The sequence below is a fragment of the Monodelphis domestica genome, chromosome 2, assembly GCF_027887165.1.
Source record: "Monodelphis domestica isolate mMonDom1 chromosome 2, mMonDom1.pri, whole genome shotgun sequence".
Taxonomy (NCBI): domain Eukaryota; kingdom Metazoa; phylum Chordata; class Mammalia; order Didelphimorphia; family Didelphidae; genus Monodelphis; species Monodelphis domestica.
This window is the reverse complement of record NC_077228.1, coordinates 122308110-122333760: the sequence shown is the minus strand read 5'-3', so window position 1 is coordinate 122333760 and position 25651 is coordinate 122308110.

The window sequence follows — 25651 nt, the reverse complement described above, 5'->3', positions numbered from 1 at the left end:
GTCATTTGTTAAACATTCATTAGTACACTCTTGCCTAATTGGCTTGACTTCCACCCCAGTATTCTTTCCATTACATATATTGCCAGAAACCACAGATAATTGCAAAGAAAGGATTCTCTTCTAGAAGGATTTTAGGTTGTTTTAAATTTTATGTAGAAACCTTGTGTATGAGTTTTGCTGAAATTCAATTTGATGTAATTCAAGAAGCATTAATTAAATGTATGCTAGATGTAGTATGAGGAGGACAAAGAAAAAGTGGAACAACTTCTGCTTTCCAGTAATTTATGAAATAGCAAGGAAAACAATGTGTATGTGTACAGATATGTACCTAACATATACAAGAGATGTAGAAGGGATTGAATAAGGAGGAGGGCAAAGAAAAAGCTTCTGGTGGGAACAAATGGCTTCTTTTGGATCATTGCCTTGTCGTGGAGGGGCTCCAGTAGCTCAATAAAGCTATGAGCTCTTTGTACAGTGTATTAAAATGATAAAAGACATGACACCATAAGATGAGTCCCCTCACATCAGAAGTTATCCAATGTACCACTAGAGAGGAACAGAAGACAAGTGGCTCCAGAATCAATGAAATGACTAGGCTAGTTATGGGCAAACTTTTGAGCTTGGTGTGTCAAAATTCACCAAAAAACTGAGCATAACTCAGGTAATGTCTCACTTTAAGGAAAAAACCATAACTTCACAATATTTATAGTTTAAATAACAAAAATGTATAATTGTAATATATAACTATTTAATAAACCAAAAACTAATTATTTAACTTACTTGCTTAGTAACATTTTGTTCGTTGTTTCAGTCGGTTTCTTTTGTTGGTCTTGATATTATTTAACTTGTGTGGGGTTCCGTGAACTAAGATAAGTAAGGGTAAGGGGGAATTTTTTAACTAGCCTGCCTATGAGTGACTTTTTGGTTGCTGAATTTCATTGGCTAAATCTTCAATTGAAGGTTGGTATTGTGTACACTTCAAGCCCAGGCAAGAGCTACTAACTTCATCTGTCCATCTGTTTCTTTTGTTGGTTTTGATATTATTTAACACAGAGAATATGGTCTCACAAAAGTACATAAAGGGAAAAATTGTGAGTAAATCCATTGCTATATTTTCAGGGTGCTAAAAGTGTCTGATAATCTGTTCCAAGCAATCCACCATTGCAAGTGGGCCAGAACCCCACCCAGTCTTCCTCTGGCCCAGCCTCACTCCACCCTGGCCATCCCCAACCCAGCCAGCTGGTGCTGGAGGGGGGTGGGCTGGGGGGCCTTTGAAAGAGCAGTGGCTGCCACCTGCCAGCCTGCCTGCCCAAGTGTGTGCTCCTCCTCCCTGCCCTGGGGGATCCCCATGTACCCCAGTCATCTGGCACCAACAGCCTGCTGCTCTCCCCCCATACCCCACCCTCAGCCAGTGTGTGGAGTAGCCATGGTCATGGTGCATGGCTCCCCAGGTGGCTTCTGGGCCCCGAGGTGCCCTGCACATGCATGTGGCCATGTCTCATTGAAAATGGCAGCATATGTCAATGCTGATACACGTGTCATAGATTCACCATCATGGGACTAGGCTAAAGCTCAACTGAGAATGTGTCTGATGATGAAAGGAAAGTTCAAAGATGAATATTACAGAGCAACCTGGAATATAAGATTTCTGAACCAAAGTATATTGAATGTGGTCAAACATGAAATTCAAAGATTAATTATCAACATGTTGGGTATCTGAATGTAAATGGATAGGAATGGATCAATTTCATTCAGATGATTAATGAAATAACATTCTTGTGAATATGAAGCAGACACGAATAGATTTAAGAGATTTAATCTGGTAGGGTGCCTGAAGAACTCTGGGCAGGAGTTTGCCATATTGTATACCAAGTAGCAACAAAGAGCATTCCAAAGAAAAAGAAGAACAAGAAAGCAAAATGGCTCTCTGATGAGGCTTTACAAATAGTTGAGGAAAGAAGGAAAGCAGAAGGGAAAGAAGAAAAGGAAAGATATGAATGCAGAATTCCAGAGAATATAGCAAGGAAATTTGACATTTTCTTAAATGAGTAATGCAAAAAACTAGAGGAAAATAATAAAATGGGAAAGACAAGCAATCTCTTCAAGAAAATTAGAGGCATCAAAGGAATGTTTCATGTGAAAATGAACCTGATAAAAGACAAAAATGGTAAAGATTTAGCAGAAGTGGGAAATATTAAGAAGAGGTGGCAAGAACCATACAAGAAAAATCTTAGCATTATAAAGAATCACAATGGTGTCATTATTTATCTAGAGCCATGCATCCTAGAGAATGAAGTCAAGAGAGCTTTAGAAAACATTACTAATAATAAAGCAAGTGGAGATGTTGGAATTCCAGCTGAACTATCTAAAATTTAGAATATTTTTTCATGGTTACATGATTCATGATCTTCCCTCCCCTGCTTATCCCTTCCCCCTCCCAAATACAACAAGCATTTCCACTGGGTTATACATGTATCATTTTTCAAAACCTATTTCCATGTTATTCATATCTGCAGTAGTATGATCCTTTAACATCAAAACCCCAATCATATCCATATCACATTATGTTTTTGATCACATATTTTTCTAATGCATTTCTGTTTCCACAGTTCTTTCTCTAGATGTGGAGCATTTTTTCTCACAAGTCCCTCAGGATTGTCCTGGATCATTGCATTGCAGCTAGTAGAGAAGTCCACTACATTCGATTGTGCCACAGTGCATCAGTCTTTGTGTACAATGTTCTTCTTTTCACTTTCCATCAATTCCTGGAAGTCATTCCAGTTCACATGGAATTCCTCCATGAACTATTTAAAATTCTAAAAGATGATTCTGTTAAAGTGCTACACTCAACATGCCAGAAAATTTGGAAAATTCAACAAGACTAATGAATTGGAAAAGATCAGTTTACATCCCAATCTTAAAGAAGAGCAATGTTATAAAATATTCAAGTTATCAATTATACTTATTTCATAACCAGTGAGGTTATGCTTAATATTTTGCTAGATGTCAACAATATGTGAATCAAGATTTACCAGAAGAATAGGCTAGTTTTCCAAGAGGCCCAGAAACTAGACACCAAATTACCAACATTAACTGGATTATGGAAAAAGTAAGAGAGTTCCAGAAAAATATGTACTTCTGTTTCATAGGCTACACTAAGTCTTTTGAATATGTGGATTACAACAAAAAGTGCAAATCCTCAAAGAAATAAGAATATCAGATCTTTTTTTAACCCTTACCTTCTGTCTTAGAATTAATACTAAATAGTTCCAAAGCAGAAGAGTGGTAAAGGCTAGAAAATGGGGATTAAGTGACTTTCCTAGGATCACACAGCTAGGAAGTGTTTGATGAACCTAGCATCTCCCATCGGGTTTAAAAAAAAAAAAAGAAGCAACAGTTAGAACAAAACATGGAACAATTGATTGATTCAAGATTGAGAAAGGATTCCAAGAAAACTGTATATTTTCATCTTATTTATTTACTTTATAGGCAAACTACATCATGTCAAATGCCAGGCTAAATGAATCAAAAAGCAAAATTAATGTTTCTGGGAGAAATATATAATCTCAGATATGCAAATAATTTCACTCTGACAGCAAAAAGGGAAGAATTAAGAAGCCTCTTGATAAGGTGAAAGAGAGGAGTGTAAAAGCCAGCACAAAACTTAACATGAAAAAAAAAATAAGATCATGGCAACTGGTCTCATCATTTTCTTGCAAATAGTGGGAAAGAAATAGAAGCTGTGTCCGATTTTATATTATTGGGCACAAAGATCACTGCAGACAGTGACTGTAGCCATGGAATTAAAAGTCACTACCTAGAAGGAAAGCTGTGAAAATCTGGATAGTACACTAAAAAAAGGGGCATCACCTTACTGGCAAAGGTCCAGACAGCCAAAGCTATGGTTTTTTTCCAGTAGCAATGAATAGAGAGTTGGACTATAAGGAAAGTTGTGCACTGCAGAATCAATACTCTGTTGGACGGGAAAGTGATCAAATAAACCAATACTTAATGAAATTAATTTAGACTATTCATTGGAAGGTCAAATACTGAAACCAAAACTGAATACTGGAACTAAAATACTGAGGTATATTGGTCGCATAATAAAAAGACAGGACTCACTGGAAAAGACTCTGATGTTGAGAAATTTTGAAGGCAAAAGGAGAAGGGGGTGACAGATTTTGAAATTAAATAATAGTGTCATGGAAACAATGAGCACAAGCTTGGACAAACTTTGGGAGATGGTGGAAGATAAAAAGGGTCTGCATGTTCTGGTTCATGGACTCACAAAAAGACAACTGGGTGATTGAAGGGCTGGAGGATTTGAATCTAAGGGGAACTATGGATTTAAGGCACAGAGGCCAGGAAAACGTATATTCCAAGTATGGCGAATAACCAATAGAGCCACAGAGATGAAGAAAAGAGTGTCATAAATGAGAAATAGTAAAAAGGTAAGATTAACTAGGCCATGTAAACCTTAAAATTTCTTAGACTTATAAATGTTGGAAATTTCACCATTGGGAAATTTCATACTTGGAAAATTTCTTAGTGATAGTCTATTGGAATGTGAACCCCATTGGCATGGGAGGTTCCTCCTCCTCCCTTCTTAAGATTACTTTAGGACAGAAACCTTTTGCTGAACAATGGAAAGGGCTTTGACCTATGCTTAAGCATAGAACAGGAATTTCTTTGAGTCATGATTGATAGAATTGATACAATGGAGATACTTGGAATCAATCTCCACCCTACTCAGTCCTAACAGGATTTAGGAAGGGCTGCAGCATAGATCAAAATTTAATTATTCCAATCTCTACCCTACTCAGGTAACAGGATTTAGGAAGGGCTGTAGCAAAAGATCAAGATTTAATTATTTGAGAATATGACCTTCAACAGACATGTGCAAAGCCACAGACCTCTGGGCGGTCCTGGGTTAAGCTAGAGCCACCATTGGCACAGGAAAAATGATGGACAGTGATTGGTAGATGTGAGAACTGAGGGGAGGGAACTTGGATGGTTTCCTTAAAGATAGAGGGGTCTGAGGACTGAGGGGAGGGTTGGAGAGTTTTGGCTCTGAGTGGTTGGAGAGGTGCTCTGAGAAGCTTGCTCTGAAGGAAGCTGGAGGTGGAGGCCCTGAGACTGTTTCTCCATTTTGGTCACGTGAGTAATAGGGACTGATCTCCTTTCTTTGCCCCAGCTATCTAAGGGCTTGGGCCTTTTGGCCCAGCCTAAACAGAGGGGGTATTTAAGCCCTATTCCCTTCTCTCCCCTTTCTCTCTCTCTCTCTATCTCTATCTCTAATTCCTTTCTTCCTCCTGTTTGTAATTAAACTCTATAAAAGGCTGATGGCTGACTTGAGTTTTCATTTAGGAATTACATAGCTGAATTCCTTGGCGACCTTAAATTAATATATATATATATCAGTCTTTTAAAGTGATTTCCTTGTCACAACCACAGAGTATAGAAAGGTGAGCAATGGATAATAAAACTGGAAAGGCAAGTTGAGGTAAGGTTGTGAAGGGCTTTAAATAGCAAACTGAGTTTATTCTAAAAGTAATAGGGAGTTGTTGGAATTTATTTAGAAGAGTGATATTGTCACACCTGCATTTCAGGAAAAAAATCACTTTGGTAGCAAATAAGAGGATGGATTAGAGGGGAAAGAGACATTAGGTGGGAAGACTAGTTACTATAGTAGGTTATTGCAATAGGCCAAGTGAGAAGTGATGAGGATCTGAGTTAGGACAGTGGCTAATGGATGGAAAGAAGATAGATGTGAGAAATGTTAAGGAAAGGGAAATGTCAAGTAACTGGATATTTGAGGTAAGGGAGAACAAGGAATTGAAGATAACACTAAAGCTATGAAACTGGGTGACTGAGAGGATTACAGGATCTGACAACAATAAAGAAGTGAATTCTGTTTTGGATGTGTTGAACAGATAATCAAAAGGACACCAGTTCAGAATGTCCAGTGGTCATTGGTGAGGCACAATTGGAATTCAAGAGATAAAACAGGAGCTGGAAATTTAGAAGTGGAAATCATCTGCATAAAGATAATAATTAAAACAATTGAAGGTAATGATATTAGTATTAGTACATAGAGAAAAGGAGAACCAGGACAGATCCCTGATATATACCCATAGTTAAGGAGAATGGCATGGATTATTTTTCACCAGAGGACATTATAAAAGAACGGTCAGTCAAGAAGAGTCAATAGAGATCAGTGTCCCAAAAATCCATTAAGGAGAGAATATCCAGGAAAAAAAGATGGTCGACAGTGTCAAATGCTGAACACAGGTCAAAAAAACTATTAAGGGTTATACAAAAACAACAACAATTAGAAGTGAAGTGGGTCATATGCTTTTGTGGCATAGTGGATAGAGTACTAGACATACAGTCAAAAAGATCTGGGTTCAATTCCTGCCTTAGTCACTTAGTCACATAAGATCACTATGTGATCTTAGGCAAGTAACGTGGTCTCTCTTAGCCTTATTTTCCTCACCTGAAAAATGGCACAGTATTAGCACCAACCTCAAAGAAGTAGTATGAGAATCAAATGAGACAACCCATGTAAGACACTTTGTAAAACTTCCAGGCCTCCATAAATACTTTTATCCTTATTATTATTAAATACATTTCATAGTTAACAATATAAAAAGTAGTCTAAACCAAACAAGGGACAGTGGGAATTATAGTATAATTTCATATAATTTCAATTCAATATATATAAAATACAGGACAAAACAGCAGATCACACTTAGGGGAACATGAGCAAAAATAGCAATCAGCTTGACTTCCATGACTGGTTTCATCTAATCAAACTCCAATATCAGGTGACATATGCTTGGGAAACCAACAAATATAATATAAAGGATGTACAACATGTACTCCCACATGAACAACAAAATTGTGCCTAACATATCTGAGGACATGTTTACATCAACCAGTAATGTAGAATTAATAAAAGTATAGGTGGTATTTACTCTGTCCAAGAAACATACAATATATAAGATGTTTCCTTTGTGACAGGACTGGACATTTGTATAGGGATTGCAGATTCAGAAACCAATTTAGAAGGCAAATTAATAAGAATGGTAGTTTTAATAGGCAATATAACAATAACTGGAGCAACAATCATTAGAATAACTATAATAATAATAACCAGTGGAATAATAATAATAATCAAAATAGATATGTAAATCAGTGCCAAAATGCCTGTTGTCAGGGACAACAAGCTCCTTATGTGACCACTATGCAAGAGTTGGTAAAGTCTGGAGCTAGGCCAAAATATAGCCAGGTGGTAAAAGGTGATCAGAACAAGGGTGCCTATGCATTATGAAGGTTTCCCTGGGGTACATATGAAAATGAATCAAGAAATAATGAGTAGAATATAAATGAAAATAAGTGTAATGATAATAAAGTTGATGAAAATACAAAGGAATTAATTGAATCAAAGGAAGATATAATTAGTGTTAATAATTATATAGAAAAAGAAAATTGTAATATAAATTTAGTAGGAAATTTTAATGAATGTAAAGTGATGGAAATTAATGAAGAATATAAACTGAATAATAATAATGAAATTGTAAATGAGAACAATGATACTAAGATGGAGAATATAAGGACCAATGAGAATAATATAAAAGCCGATGATACAAAATCCTGGGAAAGTCATGTAATTCAAGCAGATATAATCTTGGATGGACAGGAAATGACTGAGTTTTGTACTGTATGTGCTTGCATCAGTTCTTGAAACCTTACAACCTCCAAATAGCACTTGAACCCTATGTTTCTGTAATTATAATGGATCACATATATGATCATTTGGTGGATACTGAAGCCAGTAAATCAGTTTTGAAAAGTCTTCCTAAATGTTGTAAAGCTGTTGGTACTATGGAAGTTACTGGACCTACTGGAAAACCAGAGAGAGTAGCAAAATAACAACCTAAAATGATAACTTTAGGTCCTTTATCTGTGGAGCATGCATTTCTTTGTATTCCAGACTGTCCCATGAACCTTCTTGGTGTGGATTTACTGTGTAAATTACAAGCAACAATTCAATGTACTGACACTAGGGATATATCATTACAACTCCCAGAAGAATCTCTGAAAGCTTTTCCATTGCTGTTCTTGGATTCAGTCAGTATAGAGAATGAGTTGGATTCCATCTATCCTATTCCTGAGGATATCCCAGAAGATTTATGATCAAAGTCTTCCACAGATGTAGGTCTATTAAAATCAGCTACTCCAGTAAGAGTGAGAACCAAGGAAGGACCAGTTCCTTGTGTTCCTCAATATCCCTTGATTAAAGAAGTAATAGAAGGTATGAGATCTATCATTGAGTCCCTAATTCAGCAAGGGATCATAATACAGTGCTTCTTGAAGTATAATACGCCTATACTTCTGATAAAAAAGCCAAAGCTAGATCAAAATGGCACAATCGTCTAGAGATTCATCCAAGATCTGAGAGCTGTAAATTATCACATAATAAACTATCTGTGTCAAGCCAACCACACAAAAGGTCATTTTGGTATGCAAGCTGTAATTGTCACCATAAAGAGACAATGGGTAGCACCTGGAATAAGTACTGTAGCAAATATGATATGCTCAAGCTGTTCTGTTTGCCAAAAATTCAATCAAGGGACATTCAGAAAGTAAGGTTTAGGTGGTAGATCTTTAGCATATTGTCCATTTGAGAATCTGCAAATTGATTATATCAGCATGCCAAAAGCTGGAAGATACAAGTTTTACTTGGTAATTGTTGACACATTGACCAAATGGCCTAAAGCTTTTCCATCAAGTGCAAACACAGGTAGCTTTTTGGTAAAAGTGTTGATTAAGGAAATTATACCTAGATTTGGAGTACCACTAACCATAGACTCTGATAAGGGATCTCATTTTATGCAAGACATCTTTAAAATAATCTATGACAGCGGTTCTCAACCTGTGGGTCATGACCCCAGTGGGGGTCGAATGACCAAAACACAGGGGTCACCTAAAGCCATCAGAAAATACATATTTCCAATGGCTTTTGCTGCTGAGAAATCGCACTACTTTACAGCAAGATCTCAGAAAGAACAGGGACCCTGCTGCCCGCACATTGTACTAATGTTAGTTACCTATCAGCAGCCCTACCCCTATGAGGGGAGATGGATTTACCCTGTTGCCTGAAGACCAGGCTCAAACAGAGACCCAGAGAGAGCACCCAGGCACTGGCTCCAGAGGGGTTAAGAACGAGTCCTGGAGCAGATAACTCCTGGAGTGGATAATGGAGCCGAGTAACCCCAGCAAAGTGAAGCCTCAGCTCGAGCTGAAGGGAGACAACAGGAAGAAGAAAGCAGCATCTGCAGACCCCCTCCCCAGGCAGGACTTACCTTCCGCCCCAGCGCTCAGGCTATCTCCTGCTGGATTAATATTTCTCAACATATAATTAAATTTTTTTTTGATTAATTACTATGTTTAAATTATGTTTGATTTGTAGCAATGAGAATATATAATGCACATCAGGTATTTACATTCCAAATCATATCTGTAGCAAAATTACAGTTTTGAAGTAGCCACCAAAATAATTTTTTGGTTTGGGGTCACCTCAACATGAGGAACTGTATTGCGGGGTCACGGCATTAGAAAGGTTGAGAACCACTGATCTATGAGAATCTAGGAATAATACCAAAATATGTTCCTTATCACCCACAAAGTTCAGGTCAGGTGGAGCACGTAAATAGGGAACTCAAGAGTATGGTGGGGAAGATCTGTGCTGAAATTCATCTCAAATGGCCAGAGATTCTTCTCTTAGCATTGTTTTACCTATGTACAAAACCAAGAGAAGATTTACATATATCATTCTATGAAATGCTCTTTGGACATGCTCCACTATAAACCTTGTATGACAGTCTATACATCTCTCTTAGGAGGAGATTGTCAACTTACTTCTTACGTAAGTGCTTTACAACAAAGACTCAAAGAATTACATGATATGGGAGTATTGATTCAAACTGGTCCTTTAGATTATTCTCTCCATAATTACAAACCAGGAGATATGGTATATGTCAAAAATTTTGCTAAAACATCAGCAACACAAGAGAGTTGGCTAGGTACTTACACTATTGTGTTAGTTTCTCCATCTTCAGTAAAAGTTTTATAAAAGAGATTCATGGTATCATTGCTCACATATGAAATTAGCACTTGGTATTAACAATGAAAATGTACAAATCATTGAAGAAGAAAATGAAGAAGAGATTGTAGAAAGTTAGTATCATCAGTCAAATTGAGTCTACAGTCAAAAAGATCAATAAGGAGAGGACCATTCCTGTGGAAGAGGATAGAAGAGGATACTGCAGATGAAGAGAAGAATTCAGGAATTAATAGTCATTTTTAAAAGACTGAAAACTTATAAATTTAAAGACTTTGGGAAATTTGCAATGAAGAGGACTACAGGAATAATGTACTAATGAATTAATACTTGAGGTAATGTATTATAGCACAAAATAACATAGCACTTATTCATACACAAACATAAATATATTTACTATTATGGAATTACAGAAGAATTCTTCAAGCAAGAGGAGATGAAAAGAGAAGGAAAGATCTGAAGTAGTAGTAAGTATATATTGCATGCAACAGTAACATAACACTAACATAACAGTAACATTGACATTGACATTACACTAGCAAAACAACATAGCTTAGCAAAAGTAACAACATAACAAAACATAAACCTAGTTAGGTTACATTGAATCATTACTTAAATGAGTGAAACAATGTATAGTTAGGGTACTAACTTTATTATAATTACCTATAGCTTACTTACTGACAAAATGTAATTAGATACTTAAATTTAATTTAAGTAAAGAAATCTAGTTAGAAGAATTTTGAAGATAGGTATTAGTTTGGTAGGATTAAGTAGATAAGAAAATTAGATGCTGACTTATACTACATCATATATTACACAACACAAATAACATATGACATCACATATCAAACAAAATTATAAATACATATGTGAATATATGTAAATAGTGTATATAATAGAATTGTAAATGAATTGTATTGTATTGTATGTAATATGTAATGTGTGTGAATATTAAGTATATGTGCATGTGTATAGCTTGCATATATATATTGTATGTATGTACTATGTGTATATATGTGTAAATTATGTATATAACTCATTTATATATATTGTTACATGTATTTGCATAAGTGAGTTTAATGTTTGGTTTGATTTTCAGTGTAAAACTTAGCAATGTTGTGTTTATTGTCATTTTCAAAAATTTTTCTCTAAGTTTGATGTAAATGTACTAAAATAGTAGTACAATGTTCTGTATTAGCTGATAATAGTACTTTGAGTTTGATGTTTCCATGAAAGTTATATTCATCTTTTGTTTTGATGTTATTTGCTTGTTTTGCTTTTGCTTCTGTTTGACATTTGTACTTGTTCATTATTTAATTCCTTTTCCTTTTACCTTGTTATATTCCCTAGAATAGGTTAGTATTAGTTAGATTAAGATAGTTGAATGTAGGTTGTTTGTTATTTGAGGTAGATATCTTAGCTTAGGTAATTGGTAAGTATTTTAGGTTGTGCACAAATACCAAAATAGTGTTTTCAACATGATTTGGGCTTTGTGCAAAGGGGGGACTGTAGTAAGCAAAGAAAAACTGCATTTTGATTGACAAAAGCATGCAACATGAGAGCCTAGCTCAACATTCCAAGGGGAGTATGGTCCCAACTGAAAACAGTCTTCTTGCTGAAGATTTGGTGGTAGCTGTAATTTTCACCTATCTACAAGATATCTGGCCCCTGTAAGATACCAGCTTGATGAAAGAGATTGCTTGAACAGGCTGCTGACACCTAGAGTGAAGATCAAGAAAAGAACCATCAATCTCTATTGGGAAAGGGTTTGGACTTTACCTCTGGTATCTTGGCCGATACCTGGACTCTGTTTGTGAGGTTCTGTTTGGGGGGAACTTAACTTATTTAGCTTAAGAAGTTAGCCAATAAGATAGTTATTAGGGGAAATTAGTTTTGGAGATAAGATTTAGAAATTTCCCTTCTCCTTGTTACCTTCATTCCTATACCATTTCCCCATTAATAAACTCAAAATATTTAGATATTTACCTCTTGTTTCTTCCCCTTAAACATCCCCAGGCAAGTCACTTAACCCCAATTGTATAGTCCTTGCCATTCTTCTGATTGATTCTGAAACAGAAGGCAAGAGTTTTTAAATAAATAAGGAAAGATCTATATGAAATTATGAAAAACAAATTGAATAAAACCAAGAGGACATAATATATAACAACAGAATTATGGTTTGAAGAATAACTTGTGAATGTCCACCTCCAGAGAAAGAACTGATAAATAGAAACATGAAGATATAGTTTTTTATATGTATATTTGACAAATGATTCCCTTTACAGGCTGGGTGGAAGAAGAAAAATGCTGAAGGGAGATATCTTGGAATTTTTATGTAATCAGGAAACAAATCAATCAATAACTTTTTTTAAAAAAAGAAGAAATTGAAAAGTTTCTGCAAAAACAAAAGTAATGTATCCAGGATAAGAAAAGAAGCAGTTTAATAAAGATAAAAATCTTTGTATCATTTTTCTTAGATAAGGGTTTGGTATCCAAGTTTTCTATATATCTAACAGAAATATTTGAAACTAAGAGCCATTCCCAGTAAATGAGAGGGTAAAGAAGATGAAAAAGCAATTCTCAGAAGAAAAATTATAAATTATTAATAACCACATAAAATAACATTTCAACTTACTAATAAAAAGAGAAATATAAATTAAAATGACCCCAATATTTTATCTCACACACAATAAATTGTCAAAGATGACAAAAAATGGGAATAATAAAAGGATTGAGGGATTGTGAATAGATGGGTACTCTAATACATTGTTAGTGGAGCTGTGATTTTGGTAGAAGTATTTTTTAATAAAGTGGCTATAATTTCCACACCTTTTTACCCAGAGATTCCACTGCTAAATATATAACTTAATGAAGTCATTGATTTATTTAAAAGACCTCATTTACATAAAAATATTTATCATAGCACTCTTTAGTGGTAACAAATGGAAACAAAGTAGATGCCCATCAGCTGAAAAACTGATAAGCAAAAAAATAGTAATGAAAAACTATTATGCTATCTGAAACAACAAATGTAATGAAGACAGAGAAACATGGAAAATCTACAGGAACTGATACAAAGTGAAGTTAAGTAGAACCAGAAAAACAACTCACACAATGACTACAATAATGAAATGGAAAAAAACACAAAAACAATCAAAAATGAAAGCTTAAAAGTTACAAAGAGAAGTGACAAAACATATGTTAACTCCTCAGACTAGAGAGTTCAACACTATGGAATATTTATTTAAAGTATTGATTAATTCAGCTTATTTTTCCCTCTTCTTCTTTTCTATTTTCTTTTTTAAAAATTCTTTGTTATAAGATGTGGACCTGTGGGAAAAGTGTTGAAAAGGGAGAAAGGGGAAAGTTTTATTATAAAAACATAAGGTATCAAAATTCCATTCAAAAAAAAAAATTAACCACAGGGGCAGTTGGTGGCTCCATGGATTGAGAGTCAAGCCCAAAAATGGGAGGTCTTGTGTTCAAATTTGACCTCAAACATTTCCTAGCTGCATGATCCTGGGCAAGTCACCTAACCCCTATTGCCTAACCCTTACCACTCTTCTGCCTTGGAACCAATACACAGTATTGATTCTAAGATGGAAGGTAAGTGCTTTAAAAAAAAAAATTAACCTCCAAAAGGTTGAGGACAAAGAAAAGACCATTAGTTTTAACAATTAAGATACCATATGAAATTTCAGTTGATCGAATGGAGTCAGAAGCCAGATAGATACCAAAGGTTTGAGGAATGAAGGGAAGTAGAAGCAGAAAGTATATCTTTTTCAAGGAAGTTGGCTAAGAAAGAGAGGAGAGATGTAGAACAATTACTTCAGGAAATAGAAGGGTATAGTGAGAATTTTTTTAAGAACTGGGGAGACGGGTATGTTTGTAGTTAACAAGAAAGGAAAAAAATAGTAAGAAATTAAAGAGTGGTATGGAGGGTGGAAATGATTGTGGTAGCAATCTGTAAGAGAAAATAGGAGGGGAATCAGATTAAGTGTATGTGTAGAGGGACTGGTCTTAGCAAGAAAAAGAGCTACCTGATCATTAGAGATTGGAAGGGAGTAAAAGAGAAAAGACTAGACTTGAAGTCACAGAGTTTTAAGATGCAGAGAAAAAGTAGCTAATGGTATCTATTTTCTCAGTAAATATGGTGAGATTGAATTAGGAGATTTTAGGAGAAAAGAGACGGGATACAAGGAAATACAGGCATCTACAGATGTTCCAACTCTCTGAACATAAATTACACAAACCAAATGGTAATAGTAAATGCAACCCATGAAGAGACTGATCAAGTCCCAAGACACGAGTAAAATTGCCTTATACACAAATAGTGAACTTGTTACAAACATTACAAATAATTGGACTTTGGAAGGAAAATGAGTGGAAACAAGAAGAATAAGGACATGGTCCATAGAGGGCACTTTAATAAGCTAACTGAACTCAAAACTCTTTTTCATTAGGGTTTGAAGGCAATGAAGAGCTCGATAAATGGACAAGAAAGAGAACTAAAAAATGAGGAAACTCAAAATGTTTGCAGTGAAGTTAAATGCTGTAGGCAATATTCTTTCTAGGTTTGCCTGACAATGTCTATGCCATCTATGTTACTCTTCACTCTTTGAGTTGCAGTTTTATTAGATGGCTAAGTTCTCCTTACACCTTCCTTTTCCTCTCAATGAATGTAGATTCCTTGAAGGTAAGGACTTTTTTTCAGTCTCTAAATTCCAGGCACATAACTTAGTGTCTTGTTCTTTGCAGACACCTAATAATTGTATGTTGAATTGGAGTGGAATATAATAAACTTTAGGGATTATTTGGTCCAATCCCTTCATTTTTTAGAGAAGGAAACTTGGCTCTCTGACAGTGAAGTAAATTGGAAATGTTATATTTAATATTTCATTCATCCTTTCAGCAAGCATTTATTACATGCCTGTTATGTAACAACTCTGTTCTGGGGCCTGAGGATACAAATTTAATACAAAATTTAGTCTTGTCCATCAATGACTTTACATTCTACTCTAAACATACTATAAGATACATATAAAATATATAAGATATATATATGAAATATGAGGAGGGCAAAAGAACTAATAGCTAAAGAATATAGAAAAGGTTGTCCTGATGACTGTATACAGTAGCTTCTGCCAGGATTCAGCAAAATTTGTACCCTGTGGCCATTTTAGAGAAAGCTAGACTTGTAAGGCAGTTGCTTTTGGCAACAATAAGTGTAAGAGAATTGGTGCTGGTGGTTGCATATAACCTTCTTCATTGGTCCAAAGGAATATACTTGATTCTCTGTTCCTTAAGTCACCATGAATTTAGCAAAGGAGTTCTGGGTGGGCAAATGGATGTTTCTTGTGCCAAAACAGGAATGATTAGGGAGCAGTTAGAGTACTGTCTTTTCTCTCTATGGGGATTCTCCATATGTTTACTATCAGGATGTCCTTTGTGGATTTTAAGTTTAATACCCCATGTTTATTTGGAAAATACACATACTTAGGAGAAAGACAAGAACTCCTGCAGAAGTGGAGGAAATGAGGTGACAAAAGAAAGAAGACAGCCTGTTTTCCATGTGAGGCCCTCAGGGAAATAGAGGGGAAAGGACAGCATATGACCAAGGCCATTTGCATCTGTCCATTTTATTTGAAAGCACACACTGTCCTGTATCCTTAAGTTATTTTATTCAAGCTAGTAGTGCCCATGAGATTAGAGCATGTTCTTTCAAAAGGGCTTTTCTTTTGTTTTCCTCTTCTATCCTCTGATCTTCATTATTTTAGAAAATAGAGGAAGACTGGTCGGAATTTCATCTGAGATCATAACTAGGGGAAAATATATTCTTTAAAAGGATCCAGTTCAGGGAAAACAATTAACTTGGGGGAAAATCTTGCAACAATTTTTTATAACAGTCTGTATTTATGACATATAAAAATAAGATACTAAATAGATGTTCAAAGAATCATGGCAAGCAGTTCTCAAAAAAAATAAAGAAATGATGCTATTAGTAACCTTATAAGAATGCCTCACATCACTAATAATAAATGAATTGAAATTTAAAATAAATCTTAGGTTCCATTTCAAATCTGGCAAAAATAGAAAAATTAAAAAAATTAAAAAATAGAAAGTCACAATTATTAATGGAGCTATGAGAGAATAGGCACACTAATGCACTGCTGGTGGAGCTGTGTATTTATTTCATCTAGCTATTCTGGAAAGCAACTTGATTATGTTTGAAAAAGTCGACAAATTGTTCATACCCATTGATCTATCTAAATACTACTACGATCCATTTGCATCCAAAGCAATCAAAGAAATAACGTATCTACATGGACAAAAATATTTACTGTAGCACTTTTTGTGATAGTAAAGAACTGGAAACTGAGTGCCCATCAATTGGGAAATGTCCAAACTAAATATAATATATAAATGTAGTGACATTATTATATTGTAAAGAAATTACAAAAAGGACAGAATTAGAGAAAAACTTAGAAGACCAATACTGATGCAGAGTGAAGGGAGCATAACCATGAGAACAATTTATAATAATGACTAGATAGTGTAATGGAAAACAACTTTGAAAGCCATAAGAAATCTGATCAATGCAGTGATCAGTCATAAATTCAAAAGACTAATGGTGAAATGCATTTTATAGTTCCTAGAAAAGAGATAGTTAGGGGCAGCTGAGTTGCTCAATGGATAGAAAACCAGACTTGGAGACAGGAAATCATGAGTGCAAAACTAGTCTCAGACACTTCCTAGCTTTGTGTCCTTGAGCAAGTCACTTAATCCCAACTATATGCCCTACATGGAGCTGCCTTAGAGCTGCCATGTAGTGTCAATTCAAAGACAGAAGGCAAAGTTATTGAGTGCCTAGAGCATGCTGAACTTGTTTGGAGAAATCAGAGTTGCATTCCTATCATTGCTCTCTGCTGAGTCCTGAGGAAAAGGAAATGTTGTCTCTTTTGGTATCCCAGACTAAATGAGTAATTGCTAAAGATTGGCAGGTCAGAAAAAAATGTCACTCTGACCTGAAGGTTTGGGAGAATGTTAAAAAAAATCAATTGTGAAAATAATAACAAGCAGGTCACATAAATCATGGCAGTGATGTCGAAATGATAGGTATAGTTTTGTCCCTATTAAGTTGCTATATATAATTGAGGCTGATAACAAAAGCACAAAGAAAAAAAAAACAGTTGAGCCAGTGGCTGTATAAGGCCAAGACTTCCTAGAGGCAGGGAGACATATTAAACTATTTCATAGCCTTTCAGACACAGTCCTGGCACATAGTTGGTGTTTATAATAAAAGCTTGCTGATTCATTATTACAATTATGGGATTCCTTTATTTCTGACTTTTTGAGACTTTTTTTTTCCTCTTTCCCTCAGGGTAAAAGTTTAGCCACACACCATATCTATTACCAATGGACATAGGTGCTCTAACCTACTCTATTTCTATCAACTTCTTTTTCAAATAGATATCTCTCCCTAGTCTACTACCCAGAAATATTCTCCCTTGTAAAAAACAAACAAACAAATCTAAAAGCAAGAAAGGGGAATATTTCAACAAAACTACGCAACACATCAGATGAGCCTAAGAATATATATTCAATGTTCCCCACCTCACCAATGATATTGACCTATTTCCCACCTCTATACTGGTTAGGGCCTCTCTGGCCCACTCTATGATGCTCCTGCACTGAATTCATTCCTACATTCAGATTTTCAGCTTCCTTTAGGTTATTGTCTTCCCCCATTAGAGTGTAAATTCATTGAGGGCAAGGGTTGTCATTCCTTATAATTTCTGTTTGTATTCCCCTGTATTAGTAATCATTTACTAAATATTTATTGAATATATCGGTCATCATATTCAGTTTTATTGTTCTTCACACTTATCTCAGAATCCAATCCAACAAACATTCATTAAAAGCCTATCATGTGCCAGGCACTAGGGATACAATTAATATAAAAGAAAAGGAGCCCCTACCTTCAAAGAGCTTACAATCAGCCATTCTTTTGGGGGGGTTTTCTATTCTGCTTACTTCATTTTGCATTAGTTCATATACCTTCCCAGGCTTCTATAAATTTTTAAACTACAGTTTCAAGTAATGAATGGCAGTTAGAAGATAATAGCAGTAAATAGACTTACCAGGCATCCAGTTATTAGGAACTGGGGTAATAGAGGCAGTAAAAAGGGAGGAAATAGTTTTATGTGTATTCATGTGTGTAGTTGAATTTAGGTGTGTGTGGGAAGAATGGGGGAGGGGAGTTGTAGGTATGAATTGGCTTTGCCCAACAAATTCAAAGAAATAGACAGACACACAAAAAATGTTTTGCTGATTTGAGGAGGAGAAAGTATTATTAGGGCCACACCAATGTGAGACAGACAGACACACTGAGAAACAAATTAGAAATACCTAGAATTTCTAGAATGATAAGATGCCCACTAGAGGCTCTAGCCATTAGCCTACTCAGGTCATATCTGGAACTAGCTTTTATTTTCCCCACACTTGAGTTCAAGTAGCCCTTGTTCCTCTTAAGATGGCACTGACAGACAGAACATTGCCCAACAACAAACTCAAAGGGAGACACATGGCATCTGATCAAGCAGTGAAGGAACTTGGCATAAGTCTGGTATGAAAGAAGCTTATCAGAAACTCTAAGACCCTTAGGGAAGGGTATTCTTTGTATTGTTGGCCTCAATTAATAAAGTGTGATTATATGCATTGAGGAGTACAAGCCTAATTAGTGTTTCCCCTGCACTATTTAGTATAAGCAACAGTGAGTTGGTTATAAGTGGGCACCATGCTTTACAGTTTCTCACTAGATTTGAAAAATGGTAAAATCCTTCCTAGCATTATCTATTTAGCCAGAATAGATGCAAATTTAATAGGAAAAAAATCTTTTATCCCAAAGGAAATTCTATAGAAAACTGGATTTTCCCCATTTTCTAAGAAATACAGATCCCTAGAAGGTCAAAAAGTTTATTTTTCCTAAATTCCTATTCTAAATGTCTCTGCCAGAACAAAGCACTACATTTCTGTGGTGTTCCATAAATGTCACCATTTCATAATAGTAATGGATAGGACGCCACTAGGTATAATGAATTGAGAACTGGTCTAAAAGTAGACTTTGTGACAATACGAAAGCTACATAATCTCTCATTCTTCCCAGGCAACTGTCTTCCTAAGCTGAAGAGTTACAATTTCATGCATGTTCAGACCTTCCCTCCTCCCCCCAAAAAAAATGGTTATCCAACTTCTGCTTGAAGACCTCAGAGGATTGAAAAACTCACTACCACTAAAGGTAGTCCATTCTATTTTTGAACAGCTCTGATTGTTAGACATTATCAAGGAGTGGGAAAGAGTGAAATAAACATGTCTGGATGGCAAAAGATCTGAGTACACATCCTAGTTCAGAAACTACCTGTATGAGTTTAAGGGTATCCTGCTGAGGGGTGTGCCTTTTCTAGCAAAACCAGTACAAATTACACAGAACTTGGCACCTGAAGGCTAGTGACTTTTAGGATACCTTTGCTTCCTCAATTCATGCCTCTAATATTCATACTATTTTAATAATTTTTTTAAATTTTAATTTAATTTTAAATTTAAGTTTAATTTTAAAATAACAATTTAATACTTTCTCAGCATTTTGACTCAAGGAATTTATATTTCTTAGAGGAATATATTTTATAGAGGCTGAATTGTGTCTCTAGTGAATTATTCTTGCTAACAATTTCATGAATAATAAAAGAGCAGAAAAGTAGAAAGATTCAGTTATTTTTACATACTTAATGTGGCTAAATTAAGAATTAAGACAATAGCATATTTGATGTTAGGAAAACTAAGAAAATTATTGAGTTGGTCATGGAAAGAAAAAAGTATACCTAACCATCAGCCTAGGATCCCCTAGCTAAAGCTTACTTAGATGAAGTCATAACTTGAAATCCAACTGAAAAGATCATTTTTGATCATCCTATTGCAAATATTAATAATATGGAAATAGGTCTTGATCAATAATGCATGTAAAACACAGTTGAATTGCTCATTAGCTATTGGAGGGGAGAGGGAAAAGGGAAGGGAAAGAATATGAATCATGTAACCATGGGAAAATATTCTAAATTAATTAAATAAATAAGGTTTTTTTTTAAATATCTAGCAATCTGAATCCCTTGAGAGTCTACAATTCCATCTCAACTGGGTAAATCCATTTGTTACACTATGTATAACATTCTTGAATAAACATTTTCAAAGCTTAAGAAAAAAAGAAGAAAAGAAAAGATCATTTTATTTGGGCTCATTATTATAAATAAGATTTAAATTAATATCAATTACTCCAAGTATTATATTTTATAAGATTTATTAATAATCATTTGAAGTAGATGAAAAAATAGAAGTACAAAGCTCAAGTATGACCATGTGAGTAAAATTCTCCTGCCTGGGTCTCATCTAACCTCCATAACTGCTTTCCCAGGAGCAGAGAGAGGAGGGGCATGGTTACATCAAAACATATCCTCCCAACATTAGCATATAACATGAGAAGGAAAATGGGAAGCTGAGAAAAAGAACTTTGGGGAGAAAATTCGAATTATACATTCCCCCCTGTGATTCCATTGGGAAATGATCAAGTAGAAATCTTCCAAACTTACATACCTAGTTTCCCCAATGAATCAGTACACATAACCAACCTATATCATTAAAGATCTTTAACTAGAGGTACATACAATATTGCATTTTCTAAGGATAAATTACAATAATTTGGAGATGAGTGTAAAATTTAAATTAATATCCAATAACTCCTAATATTATATTTTATAAGATTCATTAATAATCATTTGAAGTAGAAGAAATAGAAGAACAAAACTTATGTATGACCACAATAAATAAAATTCTCCTGCCTGGCACTCACTCGGATCCAAAAACCACAATCAAGGGGAAAAAAAGCAAGGGGTGGGACCACATCAAAATATACTCTGCATACATAAGCACATAACATGAGAAGGAAAATGGAATGCTAGGAGAGAGAATCCTGGGGTTCAAAATTCTAATTACACAAAAGGGAAATAGAAGAGAAAGAAAATAAAACCAATGATTGCTAGGCACATTGACAAAAAAAAAACAATTAGGGGGAAATTCCCTTTGGTATAAGAGTATGCCTTCAAAATAAATGTGTTCTACCCCCCACAGTTCAATTCATTACATCCTAAAGTTCATTCTGGGTCTTTTGGTTCAGTGTGTGATTTCTGCAGACTTCTTTATGGTGCCTTCTCCATGCAGTTCATTTTCTTGATTCAGGGAGGTAACAAGTTTCTTATCCTAAAATTACCCTCAAAGAAGAAAATTTTTTATAAACCTAGAATTTTATGACAATAATACAATCCCCTCATGAGGAGGGTGTTGATCAACATATGGATCACCCCAGAATATAAGGCTGAGTTATGAGGCATATGAATCAATTGTCAAAAGAAAATCAAAAACATGAGAAAAAGAGAGAAAGAGAGAAGTAACTTCTGGATGAAGGACTACAGAAAATTGCCATTCTATGAAAGAGAGAGAGAGAGAGAGAGAGAGAGAGAGAGAGAGAGAGAGAGAAAGGATTCAATTTTGAAGCATAAGGGAAATATCATTCCCTGGTCTGATTTTACCTTTGCTCTCAGGGATAGGGGAGCCAGAATGGCAGCCAAATTGAGGTACTTGGCAGAAGTCTGGATCTCGCACAAGGGAATCCTACATCTGATGGTGTCAAACAGCCTCTTCCTTAAACCCCAAAATAAGTTCAAGTCCCCTGTCTTGGAGTAGAATCTCATCAATCCCACTGGAATTTGTTGGTCTCCTTGACTTTGTGCTCCTAGGCACTGAGCAGGTTAACGTTGTGCTCCCTGGCACTGTGCAGTGGCTCTTTTGTGATCCCTTCTCCTGGAATCAGACACAATCATTAATCAGTCCCATAATATTTAATAATCAATGGCAGGTTTCCATAGTCTAAAGCTTTTGAGTAGGCATTAGCATTAGAGTTATTGGACATTTTAAACTTATCCTAGTGTAAATTTAAAAACCATTTATACTGGTAACATGTGCTTCGAGTGCCAAAAAAAAAAATGAGAGAAAAAAGAAAACTCAAATACTCTATTGCACATACGAGGAAAAATAATAATAAAAAAAATTTTAATCAAAAATATATAGTTCACATTCCATGAAAAGGTGTCAGCTAAGTAGAGGCTATACAAAGGTTTCTCACCAAAAAATGAGATCCATTTCCTTTTTAACTTGGCAATAATCTACAGTGTGAGTACATGATTTTCACCAAGTAACAGTTTTTAAGAACAGTAGTACAGCAGCTAATGCACATTCTAAAAAGTGCAGAAATTCCCAAAATCACAAGAGCCCATTTAATGACAATTGTGAACAAATCTGCTATCATTAGGATTCACATGAGTCTCTATAGCCACCTGCTGCGTGTCATTTAAAAACCAAAACCTTAGATGCTCATGGATACTTGTCACAAGTTCTCCATATCTAGCCAATCTTTCAACTTTAGCTGAGATATTTCTAACAAAGTCTATTACTGCCATCATTCCAAAATTTGGCAGGAGAGCCCAGAAAAACCTCTGTTCTGCTGATGAAGACCTTTGGAGTCTAAAATCTCACCAAGAATCTAGATCATTCAGGTAGAAAGAGTAGAGTAAGTGAAGAGTTAGAAATATAAAAAACATCCAGGATCCACTAGGCTCCATGGGAAAATTTTCCTTCCAGAAGCCATCCAAGCGTTACCAAGCCCCCTGGGAAATCCTTTTCACCTCCTGGATGATATTAAAGCCCATAATGGGGTAACCAAGCTCCTTGAGAAACCTCCCTCCTCTGGTGTGAAACTAAGAGCCGTAAAAGGCATGTATTTTACATTCCATCCATTACAATGTAGAGATGAGAAATACAATAGTGAAAATCACTTCTGAAGTCTCATCCAATAAATTTGTATAAATGGGGAGGTGGGGAATACAATAGTGCTAATGCACTTCACTTGAACTACTAAATAGATCCTTACCTCTTGTTACAAACAACTCAAAGGTGGGTAAATGATCAGTCAGAGGTAGTGGTGCTCCTACATAGCTCATTAAATTCTCCAAAGATTGTGAACAGGTTGTAAGTAGTTTGATGGAGTCCATCCTTCATCATCTATGTGACAATTAAAAAATGCAAAAAGGAACAAAAGACTGTTAAGGCAAACTGTGACCTCAATTAATCTGGTGACAAACCCAGCATCCATAAGGACCTCTGGTTTTGCCACAGAAAAGGATTTGTCCAAGTTGTTTATGGAATTTTATAATGGTATTTTCTCCAGTCCAGTCATGGGGGAGGGTACAGATAAAGGAAATGTAACAAAACATATAGCTAAGGGCCAAAACAAAATATCTGAAAATGACATAGTGTAACAGAATATATTAGATTAGATCAATATGTGAACTTAAAAAACAAAACTGAATTTTAAAGCAAATCAGCAAATACAATAAGCAGGATAGGATACAGGTTCTCCATGTTAATATAAGGTTTTACATGTGAACAATCAATTTAATAGTCCTTTTATCCAATACCAGTAGCTTAGTTACAGAGACTTCTTCACTACTTGGAGAGGAACAAAGTGAAATAGTTAACATCAATAAGACAATGGAGTCTGAAAAGGCTTAAAAGTCACCTCCAGACTCTTTGAGGCTCCTTCCCTTCCCGAGAATCATCATCCATCTAGACTCTTTTGGTCACACTTTTGGGGTTCCCCATACTGAGGGGGATCTCTTCACTGAGCATAGTGTGGACAAACCACATATTGGATGTGTTGCAGAGACTGGGTAGAATTTCACTTTTGCATATTGATATTACTCAACATATATTTTAGTTGTTTTTTCTTGAGGAGGAATGGATAAATTTCAAAGTGTCCAATTGGTCTAAGTACTCCCAGGAATGGTAGTATGAAAAGGCATCCTAAAACTGTGGTAATGCACTGCTCTTTCATAGAGTAGACCACGCTTTTAAATCAAATCATTAAATCGTTAGCAATTCTACTTCCTGTTTGGATGTGTCAGTATCGTAGTATGTACTGGCTAGGAGTAAAAAACTCACAAGGATAATAGATGGAGACATGCCCATTCAGCCTTTGAATGGACGGCAGGGTGAAAACCTTAGCCCTAGACTAAATTTAGGAAGGGCAACAAGAAAAGGCAAGAGTTTTCTAGTTCAGGTTGTAAAGATTAAAATTGATATCCAATACTCCAAGTATTATATTTAATAATACTTAATAAATATTTATCTTGAAGTATAAGGAAGTAAGGCTAGCAAAAAACCAAGAGCCACTCCTCCCTCCTCCACATGGATCCAGAGAGAATATGCCTGTGCAAAATCAAAACTAAATACAAAATTAACCAATGATACATATATATGAAAGGGCAAAGGGAACTGTGGGGATTGTAGTCCCCAGGATTCAAGATTCCAATCAATACATTCCCTCTTGTGATCCTTTTGGAGACCAGTCTCCCCAGTGGATCATAAAAATATAACTAACTTATAATTTGAACTAGAGGTATATACAAATATTACAGTTTTTAAAGGGGAGTTACAATAATTTCAAGATAAGAGGAAAATAAAAAAGAAAAGAAACAAAACCAATAATAGGTGCATTGACAAAAACCAATTAGGAGACAGTCCTCTTTGGCCTAAGAGTGTACATTAAAAACAAAAGAATTTTACCTCCTCCAAAGTTCAAATTCACCATATCTCAAAGTTCCCTCTGGATCTTCTGATGCAACATGTGATCTCTTCAGGCATCTTCACAGTGCTGTCTAGATTATGGGAGGTAGTCTCTTGTTCTAAATGTGGCTCAAATTCAAGCCAAAGTTCACAATAATAACATAGTTCCCACTGAGGAAAATAATAATACATACCCCCACTGAGGATACTGGAATACACATAGGAATTACACAGGGATAAATTGTCCAGTCATAAGGCATATGAATCAATCATCAAAAACATCAAAGAATCCAAAGAAATTTAAAAATAACCTCTGAATGAAATCTAGAATATAAATTAAAAACTTGAAAAAATTCTGGGAAGAAGGAAAAAAAATTCACAAATCAATAACAGGTTCTTGTAGCAATCCATGTCCCATAAGCATGCAACAACAATCATTCATTAATAACCCAATTTAGCAGCCCGGAATACAGTAAGATGCCACATCATGAAAGAAAATAGAAAAATAGACTCGATCAAAGACAAATGGTAAATAGAATTCCATGGTTCAATCCTTTTCTTCACTTTTTCAGGATAATGAAGCCAGAACAATCAATGTTATGCATTTGATATAGAGTGTTGTACAAGAAAGTCCTCCATTTAACACATGTTAAACAGCTGCAACCTCAAGTCTCACACATGATCAAGTCATTTTGCTTTTTGTACATAATGTCATCAATCCCCATAGGATTGACTTGGTTTCTTTTACCTTTTGTGCTAGTTTGGCACTTTACAGGTTAAGTTCTGTGCTCCTTTGTG